This window comes from Sciurus vulgaris, assembly GCF_902686455.1.
Source record: "Sciurus vulgaris genome assembly, chromosome: 10".
Lineage (NCBI taxonomy): Eukaryota > Metazoa > Chordata > Mammalia > Rodentia > Sciuridae > Sciurus > Sciurus vulgaris.
In genome coordinates, this window is record NC_136470.1 from 143019236 (window position 1) to 143026872 (window position 7637).

Consider the following 7637-nt stretch of genomic DNA (forward strand, 5'->3'; position numbering starts at 1 on the left):
TATCAAGTGTAAAGACAGGAACACACACTACTGCACTTTCCTCTCCGCTCCATTGCCAGACTGTTCCAACCCGCCATCTTGTTTTTCTTTATTACCCTGTAAAGCCAAGCAAAAGGCACGGTGCGTTTGAATCTCGAGGGTGCACAGGACTGGCCAGGGACTGTCCACACTGCATCACCAACCAAGTCTCATCACCCTCTCATCTTGCACTGGGCCTGGCAAGACATTTTTGTACCTTGGGGAACATGCTCGAACTCCCTGGTTTCTTATAAAGCTCAGAATTCTGGAAGTTCATATTCCTTCATGTGACTAGATTCTTTAATATTTAAGAAAAAAAGATAAAAGTGTCATTGACATCTGGTTGGAAAAAAAAAGCCAACAACTTGAAAACAAGTCAGGATTTCCTCTCAAATGCATACAGTGTATTCTGGAGTATTGCTCAGAAGAGTGATGCTTTCAAGTGCTATGAAAAACAATTTCTTGATGAAAAATAATTTAATGAAAAATGTTTGTTGACCTGAATTTCTTTTCTCTTTGAAATAATTCTCATCCTAACTTTGCTCACCCAAACCTGCCCTGTCCAAAAAACAGTACCTCTAAAAGCTGTAGTTCTAAAGTAGATCTTGAATCGGAAGAGTGACAAAATGCTAGTTAGAGGTTTAATGGGAAAAAAAACTCAAAATTTTATGTTTTTAGAAAGAGACTAAAAGGCAGCATGCTGAAAGAAGAGCCTTGGGTTATTTGTTTTCTTTTTCTTTTTTCTGTTTTCATTCTTCCTATAATTTGGGAAAATATTTTTCAAACAACAATAACGAAAAGACAAACTGTAGTTTTCATATTTTTAGTGGATTTGATTTATCCTGGATCACCCTGTACTTGGAGACACTGACTTCTGACTTATAAAAAACATGTGCCTTAAACTTCAAGAGCTTATCAGAAACTATCATGGAGTCTGATAAAATCTCTGCCCTAAAAGAAAAATGTTGGAGCGGCACAGTACGTGCTGAGATAAACATCCTGGAAACAGTGAACAGAGAGGCTGTTGATTGATGATGGGCACACCTGAATTTTGGTGAGCACAACGCACAGCACATGGTGAAACCCTGCGTCCCGAGAGAGTGTCTCATCCATGCTGAACTCACTGGACTGACACCTAGTCCATATAGAGCAAGGTGCAATCAGTCAGGGGAAGGCCACCCATCCCGTCAGACCTGCCTGCATTCCTTTCCCTCCCAGAGATTCCTGTTAAGAGAGCTCATCCTTGGGGAATGCTTCGACACCCTTTGGAATCAGTGCCAAAAGCTGGCGCTTTGACAAAACCTTATTTCATCCTGAGATGGAGAAAATCTGCCTCTGAGAGGGGCTCAGTTATCAAAGGCAAGGTCAGATAGCAGCCATAAGTCAGCTGGCAGATCCTAGAGATGGGAGCCCCTTTGAACTTGTGGGGCAGTTCAACAGCAAGAGTGCGGATTCCTGGGAGAAGGTCTGTGGCTGCCAGAAGATAAAGCGGGTAAGTAGCTTCCCCGCTGGACCCAGGGCAGGAGATGGAACCCAGGTTTGGATTTTGCGCTGGGGAGGGAGTAATGGAGAGGTTTATGAGAAGCTGGGCAGACTTGATCACTGAGTGTTGTGGACCAGAGTCCGACGAGTCAGTTTGGAAGAGGGAAGTAACTGGGGCGAGCGGACGACAGGGCGGGAGCAGCCCCGGCGATTTACTAAGGCCTTGGAGTCCCCTTCCTGTGGACTCTCTTTGAAGTTAGGGGATGCTGGGAACAGGTGTGGGGGTGAGGGCTGGGGAGGGACCTGGGGTGCCCTGGCTGGCATCATTTCCCCAGACATCCACCGCTTCCCTGCCCACTCAGTGGTGGGTGCTGCGTGACCTCTCTGCCTGGCGCTGTGCTGGGCACGGGGACTCAAAGATGAATGCACACAGGACAACTGCTCTCAGAGTGTGGAGGTGAACTCAGATGTTGACCAACCTCCAATCTTATCCTTAGGGACAATCAGCTGCAAGGTCTGCACGCGTGGTTCCACGTTTCTGTGACCTACAGCTATTTTTTTTTTTTTTTTTTTTTTTTTTTTTTTTTTTTGCGGTACTGGGGATGGAACTCAGGGCCTTGTGCTTGCGAGGCAAGCACTCTACCAGCTGAGCTATCTCCCCAGCCCACCTATAGCTAATTTAAATGCCTTTTTAATACAGGCAATTCGTGAAATGTATGAAAGTGCATTGGATGCTGATGTTATTTATAAGGTTTATTTTAACCTGAGTTTATTCATTAGGAAAGAGAAATCCCAGGTGGACAGACCTTCCATTTTGATTGCTGTTTTTTAACAATATGGTTATCAATTCCACATGCTGGAATGCATGGATAGTATTAGAAAGGTATTTGACCAGTTGAGAGACATGGATGATTTTTATTTTGATCAACTAGACATTGAGTTACTACAAAGAAAAAAAACCACAGAAATGTTTTGTTTATTTTTGCCTATAAAGACATCAACTGGCAGTTGGTCAACCAAATTATAAAAGTGTTTTTAAAAAAATAAAATCTCTGTTTTACTACCTAATCCTCTCTGAAGGAGGGGGAAAAACCTATTAGCTTCCCAAGACATGAAAGCCAATTAACCAATTAAGAAGTCATATTACAAACTAGGGAATGATACTGGCCAAATTATATTCTTATATCATGTGCATGTACCAATATATAACAATGAATTCCACCATTATGTCTAATTATAATGCACCAACAAAAACTTGCAAAAAAGTCACACTACACTTACAATCTGTGATATATTGTTTTCACAAGAGCTGCTTCTGATCCGTCAGAATATAAAATAGGGGGCTGGGGATATAGCTCAGTGTGTAGAATGCTTGCCTGTCAAACGCAAGGCCCGGGGTTCAAACCCCAGCACCGCCGGAAAGAAAAAGAATATAAAATAGGATTCTACTTAGGATTCAAATGTCTATTTCCTCCATAGATGTAAACTACTTTGCATAATAGTCACACATTTCTTGCTTTATGGAAAAGCTTTTTCTCAGGAGCCCATGGAGATTGGATGTGATTTTTGAGGGTCCCCATTAATGAGCTCCGTCCTGGGTATTTATTCTCTGGACAGCTGTCTCCCTCACCACTCAGGACTGGTCTGTGTCATGAAAGCCGAGGGCAGACGCGATGGTATCCTTTTCTAGGTTGGACCTGAAAGACGCAATGGTTCTCTCTCTCTCTCACACACACTTCATTCCTTCTGGGTAAGTAGCTGCTATGCTGCAGGATGCTCAGGGCTGCACGGAGAGGCCCGTGGCCAGGTCCCAGGCCCCTGCCCACAGCAGTGTGCGTGGGCCACCGAGAAGCAGGTTCTCCAGCTCCTGTCAGCCGTCAGATGACGGAGCCCAGGGCTCCACCCGACCCCTCAGCCAAGGTGCGCCCAGACCCCCAGCCCACAGAAGTGGTGTGCATACAGCCCACGGTGAAGCTGTCCAGTCTGGGGTAATTGTGACACGACATTAGATAATTCACAGAAGGGCCCTTCCGTGAGTCCGGGCTCACGGACTCTCTCACCAGCGGAACGTTCCTTCTGGGAGGCTTGGGAAGTTTGCTAACTGATACATGCATCATGAACACAAGGTCAGCGCTTGCTTTCCTAGATGGTTTTGAAGTTCGGTTTCGATTTAAAGGCCGTCCACGTGTGTTAGACAAATTGTGAGGGGAAGGTTAAAAACACGCACGATTCTGAGACCCGAGGTGCTTCCCCATATTTTTCTTTCAGGGCGTTCGTAGAGCAGTGTGATCACGCACTGTCTCCCGCGTGCTCATCATGCCAAGTCCGTCTTTTAAAATAACGAAGTTGCTAACAGCCCCTGCTTGTCCTTGCCACTGGGCTCTGCTCAGCGGCACTTCTCGGGAGCTCAGAGGCAACCACGTCCTGCGTCTGCAAAAGGTGGGAGGAGTGTCTGGGGTTGAACCAGGCCCTGGCAGGGAGTGACCAGTGCCCGGGCGCCAGACACAGGGACGATGATGCACACTGACCCGAGTCGCCCCCTGGGCCTGCTCCTGTTTCCATCCGGCTTGCGTGGGAAGGGCCATCCTCTGCCCCTTCCACTCGAGTTTCTGTCTATGAACTTGTTACGGCATCGACCCCTCTGTGCTCTGCTCCTCCTCAGGGGACAGACGTGGATCTACTGAGCTGGTGGCAACGCATAAGCACCAGGGCCCCTGCAAGGCCACACGAGGGCCTAGCACTGTGCTCACGTGGTCGTGCATTTTAATAAAGCATCTGCAAGCGGCTTTGGTCCGGAAGCTCACTGCCTTCTTCCCTGCCAACCCTCAACACCTGGTCTCAAAGCAGGCAGCCCGGGCAACACTGGGAGCCCTCTGCTTTCAGTGGAGTATTGCTTGTTTGGTGCTGGGGTGGGACCTGAGCCTCAGATGCTAAGCATGCTCTCTCCCACGCAGCACAGCAGCAGCGTCATATTCTCTGTCTTAACAGTGCGTAAAAATCACGTACGTGAACCTGAAAACCTGGAGATACCTCTTGGTCTCCAAATTGCAAAAAATGGCAATTTCAACAGCGAACATACTTCGTTATTTGCTCATCTCACCTATCAAGTTTGTGGGAATTTCAGAGCCTTAAAAGGCACAGAATTAGAGGATTCTAAATTGCTCAGTGTGTTCCAGATGGTTGCATGTAGCTCCCGGGGCGGCTTCATCAGGACCCAAAGGAGACACCCTCCTCTTTTGATCTCAGAACCTCAGCCATCGACTGTGTGGACACTTTTAGAAGAAAATGGCTGTTTCTGCAGTTGTCCACTGCAATTCCTCAGTTAAGAAAGACCTAAAGAGATCTAACCTAATGAACTCAACACCTCTGAATAAAAAAGGAATGCAGAATATACGGGACTGAGCAGGGGCGAGGAACAAACTGAAAGGTTGTGCTAGATTCTGAGGGTTTATTCGCTTCACCAATCAAGGTATCTGTTTTTTTAAATGCCTTTGAAAATCTGAAGTCCCATCCATGTCTGCCTGGCAGCTGTTGGCATGAACTCTGCGGCCGTCCCTTTGCGCGCTCCTCTGTGGGTGTGCAGCAGAATGACAGCCCCAGCTGAGCCGAGCAGCATGCCTCTGGGTCGCTCCCATCCCGCCTGACCGGATGCCCCTGACGGGTAACTTCTGCTGGACCACTCCCTCTCAGTCTGGTTTCTGAGGCTCTTCCTGGCCAGCTTTCCTTGCCTCCCTTTCTGCGCAGGTGGCAGACATGACCAGCATGGCCTCTCCCCTCCCTCCTTCCTGGTCCTTCTGGGCAGTGCCTGACCTGCAGTCCTTGCCTCAGCACTGCTGCTCTCTCTGGGCAGCTGAGTGGACATGGACCCAGGAAGGCTCTGTGGAGAAGCCACAGCACCCTGTCCTGCCCTGGACGCCCCCTCTGCCAGTGCTGTCCTGCATCCATGTCTAAAACAGCATGTTAATGCTGATTGTTTTTATTATTCATTGCTTGTTACTACGATATTTTAGGTTCGACGTATGCACACATATGTAAATATATGAAGCACCTTTGTCGTTTATTGCCATACATTTATATTGCATCTTTCCTCTTTGACCATGAGAGACAAGTGACACAGGTGGACTACGTTGAAGGCACACAGTCCGGTGTGCACCCTGAGGCTATCACCACACCCATCCCCAAGTTCCTCAGACCCGGCTGCATGCCCCTTCCTCCCTCTGCACACCCCCTGGCCTGTTTTCTGTCACTACAGACTTCTACATACGCTTACTAATATAGAGATACTACGTGCCAATGCCATAGCAATCATAAGAACACCAGTAAAATACACACTAATTGCATACGGTCCTATCGGCCTGTTAGCTGCAGGGACCTGGACAAAGCGCAGGCTACTTTTCCCACTTCTTGGGCGCGGGGTGATGGGTCTGAGACCCGCCCGCAGTTCGGCTGAGGTCCAGGGCTCCTTCTCGCTCCCTGCCTGGGCGTGCGTTCCGCCCTCTGAGATTAAGCACAGTTTGCTTAGCAGTTGCCCTTTTCTGCCTGTTTTTTGGTCTGAATTGACCTGACTCGTCATGGGGCACCGGGGCAGCACGGCTGCGGGTGCCCCTGGCCCTTGCAAGCCCTTTGATGGGCGCGAGGGTCGCTCCCAGGGTGGGTGTCACGTGGAGCCACCAGGCGTTCCGGCACGTGCTTCTGTGCCTCTGTTGCTGCCTCTCCTTTTGGAGATGGGCGTGTGTTGCCCTCGTCCAGAGTTGTGAGCGCCTTGGTTTTTTCTGTGTCCAGCAGGTGGATGGGGAGTGGAAGTCCTGCCTCCTCCTTGGACTTCCTGGCCCTTGCAGCCACTCCACCAGAGCCGAAGGGTCCCGCACAGCTCTGTGTCTTCCCCCGCCTCTGCCTTTACCTGGTGCGAAGCCTTCAGGACATTATTTTCTTCTTTCTCTATTTAACAATCTTAGATATTATCTGCTGATTTCTCTGATGTTGGATTTGGATTTAGCTCACTTGTTTCCATCTTCCCTTCCTCTGTGTCCCAATAAAACTTCCAACACTGTTTTCAGATCCTTTCTTCCAGTTACCTCCACAAAGACAGATAGCACCCTTGCATCCTCGTGTCTGATTCCTTCAACCATGGCAGTGGCCCTGGATTCTTCTTGTGAGGTGGAAGTACGAATGTTCTTATCCTTTCCTCTCTTTCCCTTATCCGTGTCAAATGATTAATGCTAACATATGTTGTCAAGAACAAAGCCTTGTTCTGCAGTCAGACCCAGGTGTTTTCCTTTGCCTGGCAAGCGGGGTGCGTGGGGGGTGCCAAGACCGGAAAGGTGCTCAGCAGCGTTACAACATCGCGGCTAGTGAAGAGGGTTACATTGGAAAGATGTGACCACCAATCTCTTTCACGCAGTCTTGTGTTTTTCTATTATTTTTAATCATCTTCTCCTCTCCATCCCCACTTCTTTTAGTGCTGCTTTTTTTTGCATCTTGATAGTCCAGCTTCTTAATATCAAACATGGAGATTCTTTCTATGCAAGTTCATTCTCTTCCCAGACATCTGCCTTTGAAGATCTTACTCTACCAACTCCAACCTGGACTGTGCTCTGCAGATCTGGTGAGAAGGTATGGAGTAGACCAACGTTCCATGGTTTCTCCTGGTGAACTTGATTTTTCCACTGAACTTCACATTTTTCTCTTTTTTGGTTTACTCTCCTGTTTTGCTGGAACACGTCCTTGAATTACTTGATACAGAATATGTGGGTGGTAAATTTACTAAGTCTTTCCAAGATTTAGAATAATCATTACAATGTTTAATTTCATTGATAACTTGATTGATTTTTGAATTTTTCACTTAAACTTTCTCCCTCAGAATTTCGAAGCCAGTGTTCCCTTGTCTTCTAGCACGTAGTACTCCCGAAGAGAATTTGGATGCCAATATGATTTTTAAAAAATGATTTGTTTTTTTCCTTTGAACACTTTTTGGATAAAAAAACTCTCTGATATTCTGAAATTTCACCATTTTGTGACCCATTTTATGGTGGCTAATAAATAATCTTAATATTTAAAAAAATTCCCTCTGAGGATGCTAGTGTTAAAATATCATTTTCTAGCAAGCATTCTTAAAATGTGCAAGTTTATGTTTATCC

The 7637-nt window shown here is 47.1% G+C and overlaps 1 long non-coding RNA gene across 1 annotated transcript; it reads left to right on the forward strand.

Annotated features, from left to right (window-relative positions):
• The first annotated feature begins 1101 nt into the window (after window positions 1-1101).
• LOC306637980 lies at window positions 1102-5470 on the forward strand. The gene is made up of 3 exons (XR_013757329.1): window positions 1102-1510; window positions 3191-3250; window positions 3769-5470. It is a non-coding gene; the product is annotated as an uncharacterized lncRNA (long non-coding RNA).
• Window positions 5471-7637: the final 2167 nt, after the last annotated feature.